This window comes from Saimiri boliviensis, chromosome 7 (assembly GCF_048565385.1).
Source record: "Saimiri boliviensis isolate mSaiBol1 chromosome 7, mSaiBol1.pri, whole genome shotgun sequence".
Taxonomy (NCBI): Eukaryota; Metazoa; Chordata; class Mammalia; order Primates; family Cebidae; genus Saimiri; species Saimiri boliviensis.
The window spans coordinates 8,729,880-8,753,976 of NC_133455.1; the positions used below are offsets into that span (position 1 = coordinate 8,729,880).

The 24,097-nt window shown below is 46.3% G+C and overlaps 1 protein-coding gene and 1 non-coding gene across 3 annotated transcripts in view; both read right to left on the reverse strand.

Annotated features, from left to right (window-relative positions):
• RFLNA (refilin A) overlaps nucleotides 1–24,097 on the reverse strand; it is a 322,680-nt gene that overhangs the window by 217,447 nt on the left and 81,136 nt on the right. The gene's annotated exons all lie outside the window — the stretch shown is intronic.
• Nucleotides 16,424–16,587, reverse strand: LOC120365213 (U1 spliceosomal RNA). Its single transcript, XR_005580220.1, has one exon. It is a non-coding gene; the product is annotated as a U1 spliceosomal RNA (small nuclear RNA).

Here is a 24,097-nt window from a genome sequence, read left to right on the forward strand (position 1 = left end):
ACAGTCAGGTCTTGCACAGTGCCGTCTGTAGCAACAGAATGTGAGCTATTGATGCCATTTTACATTTTCCAGTAGTCGCATTTCAAAAAGTAAAGACAGCTGAGATTAATTTAATAAATAGGTTTCATTCAACCTGATATATCCCAAATCTTACCATTTCAACATGTAACCACCGTAACAAATTGTCACTGAGATCATCTGCCTTCCTGTTTTTCTCTAAGTTTTGAAACCCAGTGAGCATTGTATACTTACAGCACATTTAGATTCACACTAGCCCCATCTCAAGTGCTCCATAGCCACACGTGGCTGGTGGCTGCCAGGCTGGACAGCTCAGCTCTAGTGCTCAAGTGCCAGCTCCCAATCTCGCACTCTCTCTCCACCATGCCGAGCTTAATGAGGCCCTCTGATCTCTGTTTGTCATGCCTTCCCCACTCGACTTCCCCACACCTTGACCCTGGGCCTCTCCACTTCTGTCCACTCTCGCCTCCCAAGATCCTGCAACCCCTCATCCCTTGGGTTTTCACATTCACCCCTCTTCCTGCTGCCTTCCCTGATTCCCCTTTCCTCTTAACACTCCTTAAACAGGGGCATCCCTCAAGGTAAGTATATTATATCAATGATAATAGTAATGATCTTCTTCTCCATCACTATCATCACCCTCACCATCATCACCCTCACCATCATCACCATCACCACCACCACCACCATCACCATCATCACCATCACCACCACCATCACCACCACCATCACCACCATCACCACCACCATCACCACCACCATCACCATCATCACTACCACCATTATCATCACCATCATGATCATCATGATGATGATGATATCCTCAAGATCTTCACCATCATCATCACTGTCATCACCATCACCACTACCATAATCACCATCCCCATCGCCATCATCACTATCATCACCATCACCATCGCCGTATCCACCATCATCATCACTGTCATCACCATCACCATCGCCGTATCCACCATCATCATCACTGTCATCACCATCACCATCGCCGTATCCACCATCATCATCACTGTCATCACCATCATCACCATCACCATCATCATCATCAACATCACCAGTGCTGCTGTTACATTGAGCCACCTGCTGTTCTAAGTGCTGCCCATGTAATAACTCATTTAAACTCACAGCTACCTCAAGAGGAACTATTATTGCCCTCCATGCATTAAGTTCCTTTTGCTGCTGTAACAAATTACCACAAGCTCAGGGACATAAAACAACATAAACGTATTATCACTGTAGTTCTGAAGGTTAGATGTCTGACGTGGGCCTGGCTGGGCTAAAATTAAGGTGTCAGCAGTCTGCACTCCCTTCTGGTGCCTTTAGGAGAAAGTCATTTTCTTGCCTTTTCAGCCTAGAGGCTGCCAGTATTCTTTGGCTCATGGCCTCTTTTTTCTTCAAACCCAGCCACATGATTCTTTCCATGTCCCACCTCTCCAATTTCCTCTTCTGCCTCCTTCTTCCGTTTTTTAAGGACCCTCATCATTACACTGGGCCCACTAGGATAATATAAGATAACCCCTAACCTTAAAATTACCTAATTAACAACTTTAATTCTAGAAGCCATATTTTAAAAGTAAAAAGAGGTGAGATTAATTCAATAAATAGGTGTCATTTACCTGATATATCCAAGATCTTATCACCTCATCATGGTAAGATTCCTGGAAGTGATCTTAACCAACATAACAAACCATTCACAAGATCATCTATGTTCTTATCTTCGCTAAGTGTTTAATTCCTTTATCCAACACTTTACTGGGTAACCTAACGCAGTCACAGTTTCTACGCATTAGGACACGGACCTATGCAGGGGACATCATTCTGCCTCCTACAACCCACTTTACAAATGGGAAAAAAGGAGAGAGATTAAGTAACTCATGTAAGGTCACACTGCTTAAGTCCCATCGACTTTCATTCCTTGATGTCTTTTTTTTTTTTTTTTTTTTTTGAGATGGAGTCTTGCTCCATCACCCAGTCTAGAGTGCAGTGGCACGATCTCGGCTCACTGCAGCCTCCGCCTCCTGGGTTCAAGTGATTCTCCTGCCTCAGCCTCCTGAGTAGCTGAGATTACAGGCACCCACCATCATGCCCAGCAAATTTTTGTATTTTTAGTAGACAGATTTCACCAAATTGGTCAGGCTGGTCTCGAACTCCTGACCTTGTGATCCACCTGCTTCAGCCTCCCAAAGTGCTGATATTACAGGCGTGAGCCACCACAGCCGGCCTCCTTGATGTCTTTTAGACACAGCTGTTCCCTATGACTCCCACCACTGAGATCCTGGTGCAGGCTCTATGACCTTAGGCTTCTTACAAGTCTTGGCTGCCTCCACACCAGTCCACCCACCAAAGCCATTCTTTCTGGCTCCCAGGCTAGTTTGCAGCCATTATTTCCTGGATGCCTTATGCTGTGTTAATTGATTGATTCAGAGAATATGAAGAAGGAAGGACTCTAAAGTATCATTAATTGAAATAAATGTTCTCTGCAGACGATTTGATGGTGATGTTATGCTCTCCATGAGCTCTGCACACATGTGGATCTGGACTCTTGTAAGAGATTTCGTCTTTGTCTTTCCCCCATCCCCACAAGGGCAGCCTTAGTTGAACTGTGCTCCTCAGTCATGGCAACCATCCTGTCCCGCAGCCAAGAAGAGAGACATGGCAGCTTGTCTTGAAATCATCAAGAACTGTCTCCCAGGCAGCCAGCCTTCCTTCACTTTTATAGACAGCCTGTTTAGAAGGAAAAAGAAAACCTCAAGTCCATTTACTTTCTGCAGCTGAATGTTCCAGAAAGTTCTACAAGGGACACACTGTGGTCTGCAGTGGCTCCTCCTTCTTGACCATTGGTTTGGAAGCTCCCAGAGCCCCACCTGCATGGGTGGACAATACGTTGCTCTCTCTCCTGCTGACTCCAGCTAACTCTGGGGAAGAAAGTAGAGACAAGTGCAAAGACAGCCAAGATCAGCCAGGCCCCTCACTGCGTGCCTGTCATGTCAGGCCCAGGTCCCCAGTCCATGGTCTCCTAATCAACTGTCCCACGCTCCACGCAAAGCCACCGTTAGAGGTCAAAGGGGCCAGAAGCTGCACATTCACTCAAGTGAAGTCACCCGAGCACCCGCAGATCCAAATTCTCAGCCACACAGGAAAACACAGGGTCCATCTACTTCCCAGCCTACCAGCAAATTCCATGCTTGTACCAGCCCGGGCCAAGTGACCAGGCCAAGGGACTGAAGAGAGGGCTCCCCTGGCCCCTGCAGGAACCAAGGCTCTCTGCAGCTCAGCTGGTCTGCAATGACCCACATCACTGGAGGCTGCCCACCTGACAGCCGCATGCACACTGGCCATGGAAGGCATCTCAGTTCACGGTTGGAACAGCTTTCTCATCAACTCTGCAATCACAGCTCTGCCACGAGAGCAAGGTGAGCCCATCTCAGTTTCATCTCCTTTCACTTATCAATGAAAACAAATGGAGACTGAGTAAGACAAAGGACGTGTGAGCACTTCAAATAGTGACCAGCAATGGCGGAAGGAACCGGCCCGATCACATGACTCAAACATGAGCAAACAGAGTAAAGAGGGCGCCTTTCTCTGGAAGGATATACATAGTAGGTACTTGTTCTTTCAGCACGTAAAGAAGTCTGAAAACAGAATAAGCTCACATGCAAAAGTGAGCACCAGGAGCTGAAGGGCTCGATGACTGAGACACATCTGTGTCTATGCTGATTTCCTGTTGTCATGTGAGATGCAACTACGGGGCAAGCTGGGCGCAGAGTGCATGGGGACCAGCTCCACCACAGATGTTTTGCAACTTTTGTAGAGTCTATACTTACTGCAGGCCCAGGCGCAGTGGCTCACACCTGTAATCCCAGCACTTTGGGAGGCCAAGACAGGCAGATCACCTGAGGTCAGGAGCTCAAGACCAGCTTGGACAACATGGTGAAACTCTGTCTCTACTAAAAATACAAAAATTAAGCAGGCATGGTGGCAGGCGCCTGTAATCCCAGCTACTGGGGAGGCTGAGGCAGGAGAATCACTTGAACCCGGGAGGCAGAGGTTGCAGTGAGCCGAGATCACACCACTGCACCCCAGCCTGGGAGACAAGAGCAAGACTCCATCTCGAAACAATAAAAATAAAAATACATATACTTATTGGCCGGGTGCAGTGGCTCACGCCTGTAATCCCAGCACTTTGGGAGGCCAAGGCGGGTGGATCATGAGGTCAGGAGTTCGAGACCATCCTGGCGAATATGATGAAACCCCGTCTTTACTGAAAATACAAAAAAATTACCTGGGTGTGGTGCACATGCCTGGAGTCCCAGCTACTTGGGAGGCTGAGGCAGGAGAATCGCTTGAAATTGGGAGGCGGAGGTTGTAGTGAGCCGAGATCGCACCACTGCACTCCAGCCCAGGCAACAAAGTGAGACTCACATGCTTATTGCAAGATTTTAAAGGGTTTGGGTTTTTTTTTGTTTTTGTTTTTGTTTTAGGTAAAGGACTTGTGGTTGAAAAAGGAAGAGGTCAAGAAGAGGAGGAAGGGAGAGCGGGAGGGCAGGAACAGGGCAGACGCAGCCAAAGAGGCAAGCGGGTGGAGAGGGCGAGGAGGGGACGGGAGAGAGGAGAGATGCTGCATTCTACCGCGGGGTCACGGACGACACGCTGGGGAGCGCACCGAGGCGGCCGGCTTTGATCCTCCTCGCTCTAGCTGCATCTATCAGTGGCTTCCGACTGGTCTGAATTAAAACCTGTCTCCAAGAAGCCCTTGGAAGAGCGGATTTTCTTTTGATTATTTATTCTGGACCCACACCCAGTAGACAAAATGCCTTCTACGGCAACCCTCTCGGCTCGGGGGCCTGTTTTACTGAGAGAGCCGTTGAAAATGATGAGCAGTGTTACAGGCAAATTCTACTTGGCAGCTCTCTGACTCCAAGGCAGGGGGCTGCTTCCTCCATCTGCCTGGCCACGTGCAGGGAGCGGCGGCCCAGGCGCAGGCTTGGGCTCCTGGGGTCTGAATCCACAAGGCAAAGAAGCTACCGCGTTTCTTCGTTGTTTTCCAGTCACGCAGTGGATTATTCAAAAAGCTCCTGGACTGACTTCCAGCAACACTGATCTGAGAAGATTAGTTCCAAATTCCTCAGCACACGGTGAAACATTTGAATGTTCTCGGCAGAAACCAGTTTTAGATGACTGAAAATAACACAGGCCACGGTGACCCGGGGGCTCCATCTTGTGAGCTGTGAACAATTTATTCCAAAGCTCCATGTCTCATTCAAAAAAAATGTTTTTAAGCCTAAGGAGACATATATTTTCCTGACACTGTGGAACAGAAAAAGGCAGCAGTCCCTAGCCTTGGTTCTCAGACCCTATCCACAAGGTAAATAAAGCATAAATTAACCAATTACAATAAAATACCAGAAAAATGCCTTTGACAACTCTGAATTTCCCATGAAAATGCTTCCAGCTGTGACCCCTGGCTTGCAATGCATGGGCTGAAGGAGGCCTGAGTTTGTTTATAAAGGATGTTTCAAACACAGTCCCAGAGAAGGAATCCTCTGTGACAGGCCAGCAGGATAGGATTCTGGGTCTCCATCTTCATGCCCCACGGTACTCTGCCTCTCTCGGACAGAACTGGATGGAAGCATCGTTCAAAGTCACTGGCAAGGAGAGATAAGCCTGGACATTCCTAGCGCTTCCTATTACTACACATTAATCAGAAATCCACTTTTCATATATTGGAAATAGAATCCTAAAGATGGGCCCAAGAGATCCCCAAGGGTAGCAGCCTGGATCTGGTGACAGTAATGGTTCCCTGGACAGAGGACAGGAGGTGGAGGTAGAGCACGAAGGGTGGCCGGGCCCTTATTTCTTTTCTGTACATAAAGTTTTATTGGCACACAGCCATGCTCATGTGTTTATATACTGCCTATGGATGCTGTCTGGAAGGGCAGAGTTTTGTTTTGACAGAGACCATATGGCCTGCAACACTGAAGATGTCCACAACTTATAATATGGGGAGCCAAGAGACTCTGCCTGTCACGGCCAGAATCGGAAAGGGACATGGAAGGGCACTGCTGAAGTTGCAGAAGAGGCTAAGGTAGCCATATGGCCAGGCTGGCCCGGGCACGGCGGGGTGATGAGCAGTGGTGTGACAGCTCAATCCTTGCACCATCTGACACCACTGTGCTAGCTATCTGTTATGTATAAAGAACCACCATAGCCAGGGCAGTGGTACACACCTGGAATCCCAGCACTTTGGAAGGCTGAGGCAGGAGGATCATTTGAGGTCAGGAGACCAGCCTGGGCAACATGGTGAGATCCTGTCTTTACAAAAAACATTTTTTTAAAATTAGCCAGACGCAGAGACGCACACCTATGATCTCAGCCACTTGGGAGGCTGAGATGGGAGAATTACTTGAGCCTAGGAATTCAAGGCTGCAGTAAGGTATGATTATGCCACTGTACTCCAGCCTTGGCAACGGAGCAAGACCCTGTCTCAACAACAACGAAAATCATCCGGAGACCAGGCAGAGTATGGCGGGGTCAGTGCTTAGGGCCTCACAAGGCCGAAACTGAAGCTGCAGTGTGGTCTGAAGCCTGGAGTCCTCATCTGTGGTCACATGGCTGTGTCAGAATTCGGTTCCGTGGGGCTGTAAGACCTCAGTCCTAGTCTCCTTGGTGACTGTCAGCTGGGGGCCACCCTTAGTCCCACAGCTCCTTGCCACATGGCCCCTCTATCTCTAAGCCAGCGGCAGGACACTTCTCACATTTCAGATCCCTGTTGTGCTTTCAATCTTTGCCTTTCTCCATGGCCGCCCTCCAGACCCAGCTGTGAGGCACTCCTGTGATTAGGTCAGGCTCTCTCCCTGTCTTAAAGTCCAGTGAGTTGGGCCATTGGCCGCTGTACCCAGAACCATGTTTGACTAATGCGCAGCAGGGAAGCTGTGCCCCAGGGGCCGGACTCCGGGCCATTTTCTAATTCCACCTACTACGCCATCTTTCACCATCCCAAACCGCAGCAGGTCAACAGACGATACCTGAGGCTGATCACCTCCCATCCACAGCAGCTGTCACTCAGAGACGTGGGGGGCCCCCTCCAGAGCCGAAGCCTGAAACTGCTCAAAGAAGGTTTTGCCTGCAGGGAGCCGGGCGGGAGCTGGAGGCGAGAGGCGGAGCGAGCAGCTGTGCCGTCACTAGACCACTGTTCTAGGCAGTTTGGGTTTTTGGTTTTTTGGGTTTTTTTTTAACCGATGTGCATACTTTACTATGACAGTGATTGTTTAAATAGTGCAAAGAAAAGAAATCGGCCCTATTGGATTTCTTGCTGCGGAGGTTCTTGCCTTGGGCTTCTCAAGTCCCCTGCACCTACAGCTGCCTGACCTTCTTTTCTCTACTCCGCGAGTCCCGTTTCCTCCTGCAGACCCGGGCTCCGGTGCCCGCACCTCCTTCAGGTTCCCTGGTACCTTGCTCCCTCAGACAGGCCTTGCTCATCCACCATCCACAAGCTCTCTGTCTCCGTGTAGGCTGCCCAAGAAGCAGACACCGAGACCAGGGAGTGAGTGCAAATGTTTATTGGGGAGGTGACCCCAGGAAGCAGCAGCCAGGTTGCAGGGAGGGGAAGAAGTCCCTAAGGGTGTGTGTTCAGGCAAATGCCACTGGGGGGCAACGGGAGCTGGGCGCGACCTAGCGCACACCCCGCAGTCAGCTCAACCACAGCCGAGGACGCCGATGTATTTGCCGTTGGTGGAGGCTGCGGCTGGGGCGTCAGCTCTCTGGCTTGCCACGTGCCCGCGATGGAACACGTTCCCACAGGCGGCAAAAGGGAGCTCTCTGTCTTCCATACATGGACATGGGTGCGGAAGAGAACGCAGGCGGCGGCACACCTGCAGCCCCCATCACCCTGCTCCGCCAGCCCCAGCGTCACCTGGAACCGCCGTGGCACTAGGTTTGTGGACCCAGGTAGTTATTTCCTGTGGCCGCTGTCACAAATGACCACAAACGGCAAACTTAAAACAACAGAGCCCGGAAGTCCAAATCCAGGTGTGAGCAGGGCAGGGCTGTCTCTGAAGGCTGGAGGGGAGGATCGCTCCCGGTCCCTCCCAGCTACTGAAGGCTCCTGGCATTCCTGGGCTTGTGGCCACATCGCTTCCATCTTTGCCTTTATTGTTACATAATCTTCCTTTCTGTGTGTGTCCAAATGCCCTTGTTTTTATAAAGACATCAGTCAGCTGGGCATGGTGGCTCACACCTGTAATCCCAACTCCTTGGGAGGCCAAGGCAGGCAGATCACGAGGTCAGGAGCTCTAGACCATCCTGGCTAACATGGTGAAACCTTATCTCTACTAAAAATACAAAAAATTGGACAGGCATGCGCACAGGCATCTCTGTGCGTGCCTATAGTCCCAGCTACGCAGGAGGGTGAGGCAGCAGAATTGTTTGAACCTGGGAGGTGGAGGTTGCTGTGAGCCCAGATTGCGCCACTGCACTCCGGCCTGGGCGACAGAGTGAGACTCTGCCTCAAAATAAAAAATAAAAACAACAGTCATTGGATCAGGGCCCCCCCAGTCCCATACAACATCGTCTTAGTCACATCTACAAAGAGCCTATTTCCAAGTAAGGTCACATTCACAGGTATCAGGGGTTACAGATGGAACTGAACTTGTAGGAGCATGCAATTCATCCTGCAAGCATTGACTGGGGCCAGGCTCTGCTAAGTGCTTTGTATGCATTCACTCATTTAGGTCTCACCCAGCACGTGACCAGCAGATACTAGTATGGTCCCTGATTTACAACTGAAGCCCAGAGAGGTTAAGTAATTAGCCTAGGGTCACACAGCTAATCAGTGGCAGAGCCCAAAATCCAACCTCCACCAGTCACACCCACCCCAGCTCTAACCACTGTGCACGCTGCCCCTCCAGCTTCTCCTCCCGGGCCCTTTGCTCAGCCCTCAGTTCCTTTGTCTCCATGCCTTCATCTTCCTTCCCCTTCTCATCCAAACTCTTCATTCGGTCACTTCACATTTACATGCTGAGGGTCTTCCAGGGACCAGCTCCTGGACGAAGTGCTAAGACACTGAGCAAACACAGGCTCACGCCTGTAATCCCAGTGCTTTGGGAGGCCAGTGGGTGGATCACGTGAGGTCAGGAGTTCAACACCAGCCTGGCTAACATGGTGAAACTCCGTCTCTACTAAAAATACAAAAATTAGCAGGGCGTGGTGGCGCATATCTGTAGTCCCACCTACTAGGAAGGCTGAGGCAGAAGAACTGCTTGAACCCAGGAGGCGGAGGTTGCAGTGAGATCACACCACTGCACTCCAGCCTGGGCAACAGAGACTGTCTCAAAAAAAAAAAGAAAAACAAAGACAGAGAGTGCTGGGACTCTGGGCACAAACGGACACCTGCATCCTCCCCTTGCTGCGTGTTATGTTTCCCTCTAACTGCCGTCAATTGCTCTGGGGAATGAGAATTCTGTCCGGGGCAGAGACAGATGCTAATCAAATGTGTGCCAATAAAACTTTATTCATGAACATTGGATTGCATATAATTTTCAGATGTTATAAAATGTTATTCTTCTTTTGGTGTTTTCTCCCTCACCATCTAAAAATGCAAAAATCATGTTCAGCTGGCAGGGTTGCTCAGCTGGCTGGGTCGCTCAGCTGGCAGGGTCGTTCAACTGGCAGGGTCACTCAGCTGGCTGGGTTTGGCCCACCAGCCTTTGCTGGCTGACCCTGCATCTGCAGCTCTTGAAAGTCTCTTCAAGCTAGGTTGTTCTTGCTACGCCGCAGTCCATTCTGCCATCCCCAGACCCCGGCTGTGTTTCTCCTTTTTTTACAAATTACTGGCTGCTCTTTACAGTGCTCTGAGGAATTAAAGGATGGGCCTGTGTGTCACAGTCAGAGGCCAACTGGTCAGCACCAGATGGTGAGAAGTGATGCTCTAAAGCACAGGGATCTGGGCTGGGTGCGGTGGCCACACCTGTAATCCCAGCACTTTAGGAGGCTGAGGCAGGCAGATCACCTGAGGTCTGGAGTTCAAGACCAGCCTGGCCAACATGGTGAAACCCCGTCTCTACTAAAAATACAAAAATTTGCTGGGAGTGGTGGTGGGCACCTGTAATCACAGCTACTCGAGAGGCTGAGGCAGGAGAATCACTTGAACCCACTGGCAGAGGTTGCAGTGAGCTGAGATCGTGCCATTGCACTCCAGCCTGGATAACAAGAGCAAAACTCCATTTCGGGGGGAAAAAAAAGAAGAAGAAGAAGATGGGACAGAAGGTGAGGGCAGACAGCCCCCAGGCCATCTGAAAGGGGACATGGATGGAGCAGCTTTTCCAGCAACAATATCATGGTTCAATGCATCCTACTCCCCTCAGTCCAGCAAAGGCAATTTATTACAGGTGAATCACAGTCCCCTATGCTAGGTCATGTGAGTTAATTAATTCTAAAGGGTGATGAGCTGCAGTCCCAGGACACCTCTCACTGCTATCCAGCACGAGGTGATACTGTGCAGAGCGCTCAGGTCAGCAAACTGTAGCCCACAGGCTGAAGGCAGCCCACAGCCTGTTTCTGTAAATAAAGTTTATCAGCACATAGCCATACCCATTTCATAATGTACTGTCCGTGGCTGTGTGGGAGCCACAGAAGCCTTGCTGAGTAGTTGCAGCAGAGACTGGTCCACAGAGCCTAAAGTGATTACCACCTGGCCCTTTATAGAAAAAGCCCCAAGTCTAGAAGAACGGGAAGACGACCTGTCCTTCATGTCAGCCAGGTTCCCAGTAGAAAAGCGGCAGCAGTCAGCTTAGATCACACCTCCCGGCAAGCACCGATGTGCCACTCCACACTGGCAGTTATAAATGGAACCACATGCCTGAGCTAACGCTGTATGTCAACCTTGAGACTTGTGACAGGGACAGGTGCCTGCACAGGAAACTTCTGCACCATCACTCAGCAGGGAGCGAAGAGAGCTTCCATCAACAGAGCCAAGTTCACCTTGTAGAAATAACTACATCCATACTCACGAGCAGGTAACCAGCACCCTACACCTCACGTTTCTGTCTGTGGGGCAGGACCACACTCGTTTTAGCCCAAGACATTTCTTTTATTTTCATTCTTCTTTCTTTCTTTTCTTGAGACAGAGTTTCCCCCTTGTTGCCAGGAGATTAAAGAAAACATCGTGGTGGCTCAAGCCTGTAATCCCAGCACTTTGGGAGGCCGAGGCGGGTGGATCACGAGGTCGAGAGATCGAGACCATCCTGGTCAACATGGTGAAACCTCGTCTCTACTAAAAATACCAAAAATTAGCTGGGCATGGTGGCACGTGCCTGTAATCCCAGCTACTCAGGAGGCTGAGGCAGGAGAATTGCCTGAACCCAGGAGGCGGAGGTTGCGGTGAGCTGAGATCGCGCCATTGCACTCCAGCCTGGGTAACAAGAGTGAAACTCCATCTCAAAAAAAAAAAAAAAGAAAACATATGGCAAAACAAGCAATGGGGAAAGGACTCCACGTTTAATAAATGGTGTTGAGAAAACTGGCTAGCAATGTGCAGAAAGCAGAAACTGGACCCCAACCTGTCACCTTAAACTAAAATTAATTCCAGATGTATCAAAGATTTAAATGTAAAACCTAACACCATAAAAACACTAGAAGAAAACGTAGGCAAAAACCATCCAGGACATAGGCATAGGCAAGGACTTCATGACTAAAACACCAAAAGCAATGGCAACAAAAGCCAAAATAGACAAATGAGATCTAATTAAACTCCAGAGCTTCTGTACAGCAAAAGAAACAGTCATTAGAGCAAATCAGCAACCAACAGAATGGGAAAAAGTTTTTGCAATCTACCCATCTGACAAAGGGCTAATATCCAGAATCTACAAAGAACTAAAACAGATACAAGAAAAAAGAAACATAACCCCATTCAAAAGTGGGCAAAGGATATGAACAGACACTTTTCAAAAGAAGACATATATGAGGCCAACAAACATATGAAGAAATGCTCATCATCACTGGTCATTAGAGAAATGCAAATCAGAACCACACTGAGATATCATCTCACGCCAGTTAGAATGGTGATCATTAAAAAATCTGTAGACAACAGATGCTGGAGAGGATGTGGAGAAATAGGAATACTTTTACACTGTTGGTGGGAGTGTAAATTAGTTCAACCATTGTGGAAGACAGTGTGGCGACTTCTTAAGGATCTAGAAATAGAAATTCCATTTGACCCAGCAATCCCATTACTGGGTATATATCCAAAGGATTATAAATCGTTCTACTATAAAGACACATGCACATGTATGTTCATTGCAGTCCTGTGTACAATAGCAAAGACCTGGAGCCAACCCAAATGCCCATAAATTATAGACTGGACAAAGAAAATGTGGTACATATACACCATGGAATACTACACAGCCATAAAAAATGATGAGTTTGCATCCTTTGTAGGGACTGGAATGAATCTGGAAGCCATCATTCTCAGCAAACTGACACAAGAACAGAAAGCCAAACACTGCATGTTCTCACTCATAGGTGGGTGTTGAACAACAAGAACACATGGACTCAGGGAGAGGAGCATCGCACACTGGGGGCAGTTGTGGGGGGGGGGTAGGGGAGAGACAGTAGGAGTGGGGAGGGAGGGAAGGGTGGGGCGGGATAACATGGGGAGAAATGCCAGATATAGCATGCACCTAAAGTAAAATAAATAAATTTGTTTTAAAATAAAAGAAAAGAAAAAGAAAAAACAACGAGGAGTTGAGGAGTAGGGACTGTGAAATAGACCGCGATCAGCTACTTCTCCCGAGTCAGCACTGCAGGACCCTGCAATGAGTCATCAGTTACAAAGTGAAGTGCTCAAGACACCAAGGCCTTTGCAGGTGACACAGTCCCCCAGACGCTCCAGAGGCAATGTTTCCAGTAAGATCCAGGTCTCAGCCTCTTAGGATTTCCACATAGTGAGAAATAACTATCCATCGGTTTCTCCCTGGCTGAATTTTCCCTTCCTGCTACCCTCCCAACGTACCTCCTCACACAAACCTTGTTTTCCTTTAGGTTAAATAATGTTTTTTCTTTTTTCCTTTGGTGCCATAATGTTTTTAATTATAAAAGCCATAGTGTTTGTGAATGAAAAAAAATGGAAAATCAGAGAAAGTACAAAAAAGAAATGAAAAGTATTCGTTGTTTCACCACCCAAGCCCAATCGCGGCCAATATTTTGATGGATTTCCTTTCAGTCTTTCTTTGAGGCATGGTTGTGTTGGATTCTCTTACCTATGTGATCATGTGATGCATTTAATTTTGGATCTAGCTGTTATGATTTAATATTATAGATTCAGTTTTATGATTAGTGTGGCTACCATGCAGTTTGAGGTTCTATACGGTGTAAGTCTGAGTTTGTTACCACATAAAATTTCACCAAAATATTTTTATGTTATTTTGTATTCATCTTAAATGTGTGTGTGTATATATATATATATATATATATATATTTTTTTTTTTTTTTTTTTTTTTTTTTTGAGACAGAGTCTCTTGTCACCCAGTGCAGTGGCACAATTTCAGCTCACTGCAACCTCTGCCTCCTGGGTTCAAGCGAGTCTCCTGCCTCAGCCACCACACCCGCCTAATTTTTTTTGTACTTTTAGTAGAGATGGGGTTTCACCGTGTTGGCCAGGCTGGTCTCAACCTCCTGACCTCAGGTGATCTGCCCGCCCCAGCCTCCCAAAGTGCTGGTATTACAGGCATGAGCCACCATACCCGGCCATAAGTATGTATTTTTTAAGACAGGGTCCCATTCTGCTGCTAGTCTCAAGTGCAGTGGCGTAATCATTGCTGACTGGAGCTTCGAACTCCTGAACTCAAGCAGTCCTCCTGCCTAAGTCTCCTGAGTAGCTGGCACAAGTCACTGCACCCTGGTAATTTTTTAAAACATATTTTATAGAGATGGGGGCCTTGCTCTGTTGCCCAGACTGGTCTTGAACTCCTGGCCTCAAGGGATCCTCCTGCCTTGGCCTCCTAAAGTGCTGGGATTACGAATATGAGCCACTACACCCAGCTATAAACACCTGTTTAAAGACAATAGAATCATCTATGGAATAGATGTCTTGGATAATGGTTTTGTGAACATATTTGTGCATGATTTTTTTTTTTTTTTGAGATGGAGCCTTACTCTGTCACCCAGGCTGGAGTGCAACGGCATGGTCTCAGCTCACTGCAACCTCCAGCTCCTGGGTTCAAGTGATTCTCCTTCCTCAGCCTCCTGAGTAGCTGGGACTATAGGTGTGTGCCACCACACCTGGCTAATTTTTGTATTTTTAGTAGCGATGGGGTTTGTTGGCCAGGCTGGTCTCAAACTTCTGACCTCATGTTTTGCCCGCATCAGCCTCCCAAAGTGCTAGGATTACAGGCGTGAGCCACCGCATCCAGTTTGTGCATGGTAATCTTTATTTAGAAATAGTTCCTTGAGTTAGACTCCCAGAAGTGAAATCAGAAGGCCAAGGGGCATAAACATTGTTTTAGGTAGGACAGTAAAGCACAGACTTTAGAGGACTGCCTGGGTTCAAATCCCACTTTGGTCGCTATTGGGTGATCTTTGGCAAAACTACTGTGTGGCAAAACTACCTGACAGCAATCGCTTAAGCATAGTTTGAGAATAACCTTGTGGTCTAAGAAGAACGTGAGTTCAGAGTCCTGAGCGAAGTAATCCGGGAGTGGCCAACCACTCAGAAATTCACTCCTTCTCTAAGAAGGACACCCAAACCCCCGGCCCACCTCTTGCAACGCCAGCTGTACAGGGGATCAAGGCTGTTTGTTGGGGTTGAATGGAGTCGCTAGGTGGAGGGTGCTAAGTGAAAGTGCTGTTATCAACCACATGCTTTTTACAAATGGTAGTGGTTCTCCTGGCCAGCCTGCCGCCACTGGACTGTCCCTGTTTGTGAGTACCCCAATAAACCCTGGGCCTCCTTTGCCGTCTCCAGGTCACTTCAGCTCTCAGACACAATGTCAGCCCTACTGAGTCCACAGGGGTGCAGCACAGCTACTTAACTCTCTGCCACCACAAGATGGGGATGATGGCAACAGTCCCTCTGATACAGGAGCTAGAAAGAAACTATTTAGGCATTTCGTGAGGGTTAGGGAGTCCTCAGCAAGGTTCCCTTTTAATAAAAAGCAGCCCCCAAATCATTTCTTTTCTAACGAAGAGCAGCCTGAAAAATCAAGCTGCAGAGATAGATGAGCCAGCCGGAAGCTTGCACGGGTGAATGCCGGCAGCTATCCCCACAGAAAGCGGCTACCTAGGAGCCCGGCACATCCAACATGGAGGCTCCACCTTCCCTTTCGTCACCACGCGTGCAGTAAGGAAACAGGCAGCATGGCACTGGCCAGGCGGAGAACACATCTGCATAAAAAGAGATTAGGGCGGGACAGCCCGCTTCTTTGCATGCTGTGTAAATGGCACACTTGGTCCAACCAGTCTTTTGCATCCCATGTAGATCAGACACCACCTCCTCAAGCTCATCTATAAAACCAACCGCATCTTGCCGAGAACCCAGGAACCTGTTCAGGACCCCCTCCTCTGCACAAGGGAGCTTCCCTCTTTCTTTTGCCTATTAAACTTCTGCTCTTAAACTCGTTCCTGTGTATCTGCTTCCTCAATATCCTCGGTGTGAGACGACAGGCCTTGGGTATGTACTTCAGACAACGGGGGCTGTTATCAGGATTAAGTGAGATAATATATATAAAATGTCACAAGTAGTTCGAGTAAGCCCTCAACAAATGTTCACATCTGTGACTGGGATTGTTACCATCATTATTGTCTTCATCACTGCTTACTGATTTATACATTTATATGTTTATATAATTCATTAACACATTTTATTATATGCTTATGTTCACATATTATTTATTTATTTATTTATTTATTTTGAGACGGAGTTTCGCCCTTGTTACCCAGGCTGGAGTGCAATGGTGCGATCTCAGCTCACCGCAACCTCCGCCTCCTGGGTTCAGGCAATTCTCCTGCCTCAGCCTCCTGAGTAGCTGGGATTACAGGCACGTGCCACCATGCCCAGCTGATTTTTTTGTATTTTCAGTAGAGACGGGGTTTCACCATGTTGACCAGGATGGTCTCAATCTCTTGACCTCGTGATCCACCCGCCTCGGCCTCCCAAAGTGCTAGGATTACAGGTGTGAGCCACCGCGCCTGGCCTGTTCACATATTATTTATATACGTTCATGCTTAGTTTGTAATATGTGTTTAATATACTTATGCCAACAAACATACTTCTACTCGAATCTCATTCACTGCAACAGCATGCATATTATTTTCTTCTTTGCTGATCTGAGGACAGAAAATATTTTCATCTGCATTTCTTTGAATCCAGTTTAGGTTGACCTTTTTTTTTTTTTTTTTCCAGGGGAAAGTGCGAACGCAGTCCCCCACTACCACAAATTATGCAGTCGAGTTTCCCACATTTGGGGAAATCACAGGGGTCAGCACATCCGGAGTGCAATGGATAAGCCTCGCCCTGGGAAAACCACCTTCGTGATCATGGTATCTCCCCTGCCAGGTAAGTATAGGTTGACCTTTTAAAAGTTGATTTTCATATTTTTCAGCGTTTATATTTGTTTTGTCAATTTTCTGTCCATATCCTCAGCCTACTCATGCAGGAAAGCCTTGGTGAATTTCTAACTCTCCCCAAACTCACTCTCAGAGGTGTTCCAACCAGAGCAACTGCATCTTGAATGGGGGCTGGGTAAAATAAGGCTGAGACCTACAGGGCTACATTCCCAGGAGGTTAGACATTATTAGTCACAAGATGAGAAAAGGGGTCAGCAGGACTGGCACCAAAGACACAGGTCATAAAGATCCTGCTGATGAAACAGGATGTGGTAATGAGGCCAGCCAAAACCCACCAAAACCAAGATGGTGATGAAAGTGATTCTTGTCACCCTCACTGCTCATCATATGGTAATTATAATGCACTAGCTGCTAAAAGACACTCCCACCAGCATCATGACAGTTTACAAATGCCACAGCAACATCAGGAAGTTTCCCTAGGCAGTCTAAAAGGAGAGGAACCCTCAAGTTCCGGGAATTGCCCACTCCTTTCCCAGAAATCTCCTGAATAACCCACCCCTTGTTTAGCATGTAATAATGAAATTACCATAAAAATGGCCAACCAGCAAGGCTTGGTGCTGCTCTGTCTATGGAGTGACCATTCTTTTGTTTCTTTCTTTTTTTCTGAGGCGGAGTTTCACTCTTGTTACCCAGGCTGGAGTGCAATGGCGCGATCTCGGCTCACCGCAACCTCCGCCTCCTGGGTTCAGGCAATTCTGCTGCCTCAGCCTCCTGGGTAGCTGGGATCACAGGCACACGCCACCATGCCCAGCTAATTTTTTTGTATTTTTAGTAGAGACGGGGTTTCACCATGTTGACCAGGATGGTCTCGATCTCTCGACCTCGTGATCCACCCGCCTCGGCCTCCCAAAGTGCTGGGATTACAGGCTTGAGCCACCGCGCCCGGCCATTCTTTTGTTTCTTTACTTTTCCAATAAACTTGCTTTCACTCTATGGACTCTCCCTGAATTCTTTCTTGCATGAGATCCAAGAATCCTCTCTTGGGGTCTGGGCTGGGACCCCTTTCCCGTAACAGCACCTTCGTTAAAATATTCCTAATGTGAGCATGCCGATTCTTTGCCAGGCAGAGTGAGAGGCCCTGGAGATAGAACGCAGGCAGGGAGGGATAAACAGACATTCAGTTGCAGCCTGTCTTGAGGTGTGGGTGCCATGAGGGTATTTGAAAGGGGGATCTTTCTAGTCTGGGGGACGGAGGCAGGCTGCCCTGAGAAGGTGATGCTGGGCTAAGAGACCTGAAGGAGGAAAAAGGCAACAGAGAGAGGCAGAAGAAGACATGTGAGCCAGAGAGAGAGCTCAAACCACAATCACAGAAAACAGACAGTTGCCACAGAATATGTGAAAGTGCTTTGGAATTCTCAGGCAGCTAAGCCTTCCAATGAAAAGTAATCATGGCCAGGCACAGTGGCTCACACCTGTAATCCCAGCACTTTGGGAGGCTGAAGCGGGAGGATCACCTGAGGTCAAGCGTTCAAGATCAGCCTGGCCAACATGGGGAAACCCCCTCTCTACTAAAAATACAAAAATCAGCTGGGCATGGTGGCATGCACCTGTGGTCCCAGCAACTGGGGAGGCTGAGGCAGGAGAATTGCTTGAACCCGGGAGGCGCAGATCCAAGATCTTGCAGTGAGGCAAGATCGCACCATTGCACTCCAGCCTGGGCGACAGAGCTAGACTCCGTCTCAAAAAAAAAAGAAAAGAAAAAGAAATGTAATAATAATAATGGCTTGGCTCTAATAGACCAGGAGAGACTTCGCTGTAGGCTCACCAGCATCCAGGCTCTGCTTCCTGTCTGTTTCCTCTTTGTTTCTGTCAACGGAGCAGTCCCTGCGCTTCCAAAGTTCCCAGAAATGCAGCTTTTTACTTCTATGTTACACCTAACAATCTATTTCAGGATCAGCCCCAGTGGCTGGGAATCAGCTCACACTGGAACTTCTAGGAAAGATTTACTGTTGCCTGTGAGGAAACACAAGGGCTTTCAATTTTCAGCCAACATTTCCTTATTTTCTAGATGCTCAAGAAAATCTGACCGTGACGGTCAAGGTTTTCTTCAAAATATGCAATGTTAATTCCATGTATTACACGGTTTCCAATAAATAGTGTTGGAACATTCCCCACTGTTCACTAGACCCTCAGATAGTCAAGGGTCCCCTCCTGAAACCATTTCCAAGTCTGCTGGAATGTTTGAATTAACATAAGAAAAGAATCCAAAGGCTTAACTCCCAACCAGGAGAACACAGTAACTGAAGGCAAACAACGTAATAGAAAAGAAATGGGAGGGCGTTTCCCTGGACAGTGCTGGGGACTGCACTAAAAGGAAAAGCAGATGAAGGGGTGTCACGCTAAGAGACTCTACCAGCACCCGACCCAACCTGCAGCTTTGAGTGATGCTGGGAGCGACTCTCCATCTTCCACCTTTTGTAACTTACCCATTACCCCATAAATTATTTGAGGGTAGAAGTCAGTCTCTGAGTTGTCCTCAGAATGGAGGCCAAATCAAAGGCCCCTCTTCCACCACTTCGGACAGGGAGAAATTAAGCTCTGGCCTCACAACTGGTAGCACAAACCCAGAATGTTTTAGGGTAACTGCCTTACATAGAGTAAAAGTTAATTAACTAATTAGTCAGATAACGATACAGGCTTCCTGCTCCATCTCTTCAGAATACTCCTAGTTGCCATAGCACAATCGATAAGTCAAAAAGTAGTTTTTCAGCTGGTTCTGTATTAAGTGCTCAGAGGCACAGCGGAAAAAAAAATCGCCTTGTCCACCAAGAGCCCATCGTTTATTTGGTTTAAATTGTCTGAAAGTGTCTCTTCGAAAAGTCGACGTCATGGGGAGAAACGGTGGAGGGATAAGATAAAAAGAAACAGAACAACCAAACACAGTGATATAAAGTTCCTTGGTTCTTGGTTTGAAAAAAAAAAAAAAAAAGGTAAGAAATACGTTTTGTGAACAATTGGAGAAAATTGAATATTAGATGATATTAAGAAATTGTTGCAACTTTTATTACATGTGATGATGATTTTGTGATTCTGCAGGAGAAAGTCATTATTCACAGGAGATGCATTGGAAACCGCCTTTGCAAAATGATGACTGAGGCAGTAAAAGATCTAACTTAGCCGACATCTTGCTTCTAACCTCCAAGGTGTCTGCGTTCATTCCTGGGCGTAGGCTGAACTAACTTTGGGAGCAACTCAGTTTGTAGCTTGTAGCTTAAACAAAGACTAGTTTGTAGCTTAAACAAAGACGTAGTTTGTAGCTTAAACAAAGATGTGGTTTATAGTTTAAACAGCCCTTTCCCAAAGCAGACCTCCTTCTTGCCTGGAGACTAGACTAGGAGACTAGAAATGATGGTTTAGAAGTCATGCAGCTGGAGGCTACAAGATTCTGACCCTCCCTGAACTGTTCCTAAGATCAGGGCTTGAGATATTTTGCAGACCTTGCACTTGATGGGTCAGGGGCACCACCTAGATGGGTCAACTGGCTTATCTGATCTTGTGGCCCTACCCAGGAACTGACTGAGCACAAGAAGACAGCTTTGACTGATTTCAGCCCTGACCAATCAGCACTCCTGGCTCACCGGCTTTCACCGACCCACCAAGTTATCGGTAAAAACTCTGCTCCCTGAATGCTCGGAGAGACTGATTTGAGTAATAATAAAACTTGTGTCTCCCGAACAGCCGACTCTGCATTAATTACCCTCTCTTTATTGCAATTCCCCTGCCTTGATGAATCAGCTCTGTCTGGGCAGCCGGTAAGGTGAACCCCTTGGGCAGTTACACATGCTAAGGAACTATTTAGGGGTGAAGTCTTATGATGTCTGCAATTTGCTTTGAAATGTTTGGGCAAATCATATACAAACACAGATAGGTAAGGTGGGGAGAGAGAAAGAGAGAGAGAGAGAGAGAGAGAGAGAGAGAGAGAAAGAGAGAGATAATAGGTCATAAAGCAAATAGGGCAAAATGTTAACAATTCCTAAATCCAGCTGGTAGATATATGGAGTTCACCTTTCTCTCTGTTTCAAACTGTCCATAATAAAAAGTGTTATCTGTCAAACTGTTCATAATATAATATTACTTACATGAGATATAATATTGCTAGTATGAGACTCTTACTGGTGGATATGTTATCCAAGCTGTTTAAAAATCTACCTGCTCAGATTGGTATTGTGTGAGAAAACCATTTTGTCTTCTGGGGAAACAGAAAGTCTGTTATTAAAGGTATATAATAACAATGACAATCAATGCCTTACTATTTTCAAGCATTTTTATATACGTTCTACCATCTAGATCAGGGGTTGGCAACTTTTTCTAAAAAGGTACACCTACTAAATGGCTTTGTGGGCCAGTCTCTGTCACAAACATTCAACTCTATCCTGTGGTGTGGTTATGGATGTGCTCCAATAAAACTTTATTTGCAAAAGAGGTGGCAGACTAGATTTGGTCCACGGGCTGTAGTTCGCCAACCCCTGATTTAAATCCTTGCAGTTATGGGTAGGTACTATTTTCATCCCCAGTTTACAGATGAAGACACCAAAGCTCTCCAAGACTGGTACTTGTTCAGCCAGTTCCGTGGCAAAGTTGGCATTCAATCCAATGTTCTATCTCCACTAAATCATGTCTCAACAAACAAAACTGCCATATTGTCCCCCAGAATAACTGTGCCATGTTACACACCTGCCAGCAATATATGAGTGATCCAGTCTCCCCGCATCCTCACCAGCATTTGATGTTGTCACTATTTTTGATTTTAGCCATTCTGATGGGTGTGTGATGACATATCATGGCTGTCTTGTGTTTTCCTAATGGCTAATGATGTTGAATATCTTTTCAAGTGCTCGTGTGTTATCTTTAATCTTCTTCGATAAAATGTTTCTTCGTGTCTTTTGCCCATGTTCTAGTCAAATTGTTTGTGTTTTTACTACTGAGTTTTGAGAGCTTTTTTATATTCTAGATACAAGTTCTTTGTCACATATGTAGTTTACAAATATTTTCTCCCACTCTCCAGTTTGTCTTTTCTTCCTCTTAGAGAGGTATTTTGCAGAGCAAATTTTTTTCATTTTGATGAATCCCAATTTATCGATTTTTCACTTTATGATCATGTTTTTGGTTCTCTAGTCAAAGAATTACCACTAGATCCTAAGTATTTTTCTCCTGTTTCTAAGAGTTTTTAAATGTTATGGTTTACATTTAAGTTCACCATTCATTCTGAGGTGTTTGTTTTTGGTTTTGGCTTTTTTGAGATGGAGTCTCACTCTGTCACCCAGGCTGGACTGCAGTGCCAAGATCTAGGTTGACTGCAGCCTCCACCTCCTGGGTTCAAGCGATTCTCATGCCTCAGCCTCCCAAGTAGCTGGGATTACAGGCATGCATCACCACTCCCAGCTAATTTTGTATTTTTAGTAGAGACGGGGTTTCGCCACGTTGGCCAGATTCAAACTCCTGACCTCCACTGATCCCCCTGTCTTGGCCTCCCACAGTGCTGGATTACAGGAGTGAGCCACTGTGCCCAGCCCATTCTGAATTAATTTTTGTAAAGGTATGAGACATAGGTCAAAGTTCGTATTTTTGTCCATGAATGAACAATAGCTCCAGCACCATTTTTACAAGGGGATATCTTTTTTCCACTGAAATTTTTTTTTTTTTTTTTTTTTTTTGTACTTTGGACAAAACTCATTTGGGAATTGTGTGGATCTATTTCTTGGTTGTCTAATTGGTCAATTGATCTAAGTGTTTGTTGATCCTGTACAGCCTTTAATCCTATAGCTGCACAGTAAGTCTTGAAATTGGGTAGACTTAGTCTTCTCATGTTATTTACCTTTTCCAAAATTGTTTTAATTATTCTAGTTCCTTTACCTTTACCTTTCAATATAAATTTTAGAATGCTATTGCCTATTAAAAAAAAAAAACTTCCTGGGATTTTGTTGGGAATTGTGTTAAATATGTATAGCAATTTTGGGAGAATTAACATTTTTATTATGATGAGTCTTCTAATCCATGAATATAGTATACCTCTCCATTCTTCCTGCTCACCAAGAAACCTTCTGAGCACAAACTGGCTTCCTTGGATGTCTGCCTTAAAGACATATATTACTCACTCTGGCATGCATGATCCAGTAAGTGTGTAAAACTGGCCATCTCAAAATTAAAACAATGAGAAATAAGTTTTCAATTATCAGATTAACAAATTAAAAATAATACTGGTACCCAGTGTTGGCATCAGTTTGGAGAGGCAGGCACTCTTGTACACTGTTGAGTGAGAGTGTAAATTGGTACAATTTTTTCCAGAGTACAATTTGATAATATGTATGGGGGAAAAAAATCCTAGAATTTGGTGTACCCTGTGACCCATTCTTCTACTTTTAGGAATCTATTTAGAAGATGACATTTGATAAGACTCCGTCTTGCTAGGAGACTCATTTTTGCTCTCCGGATGGCCTTGAAGAAGCAAGCTGCCATGTGTGAAGCTGCCTTGTGAGAACTGCTGACAGGTAGCAAAGACAAGTACAAATGGAAGCTCTTAGTCCTACAGATATAATGAAATAAATTCTTCCAACAGCTGAGTGGACTTGGAAGAAGATTCTTCCCCAGTTGAGCCTCCAGATGAGAACACAGCCTAGCCAACACCTTGACTGCAGTCACAAAAGACCCTAAGCAAAGAACCCAATTAAGCCATGCTTGGGGTCCTGATCTACAGAAATTGTGAGGTAATAAATGTCTGGTTTTAAGCTGCTAAGTTTGTTGATAGTTTGTTTTATAGTGATAAAACTAATATACTGTTTTAAGCAAATAATGGAGTAGTGAAGGAAGATTTATACCAAAAAGCATCAATCAATATTTATAATCACAAAGGACCAGAAAATTCAAAATGTCCCAAACCACAAAATTCATTAAGTAAACTACATAATAAATAGTATCATGGGTGCGGTGGCTCATGCCTGCAATCCCAGCACTTTGGGAGGCCAAAGAGGGTGGATCATGAGCTCAAAAGCTGGGTGTGGTGGCTCATGCCTGCAATCCCAGCACTTTGGGAGGCTAAGGAGGGTGGATCACGAGGTCAAGAGCTCAAGACCTGCCTGGCCAAGATGGTGAAACCCTGTCTCTACTAAAAATACAAAAATTCACTGGGTGTAGTGGCAGTTGCCTGTAATCCCAGCTACTTGGGAGGCTGAGGCAGGAGAATCTCTTGAACCTGGGAGGTGGAGGTTGCAGTGAGTCAAGATCACAGCACTGCACTCCAGCCTGGGTGACAGAGAGAGACCCTGCCTCAAAAAATATGTGTGTGTGTGTGTGTGTGTGTGTGTGTGTGTGTGTGTGTGTGTATAATGTAGGGTATCCCAATTTTTCCCTAATATATGTACAAATTATATATTTATTATTTGCATGTATGTTTACATGTGTATATTTGTATAGGAAAAGGCTTGACATGGCCATGTATGTCTGCCTTAAA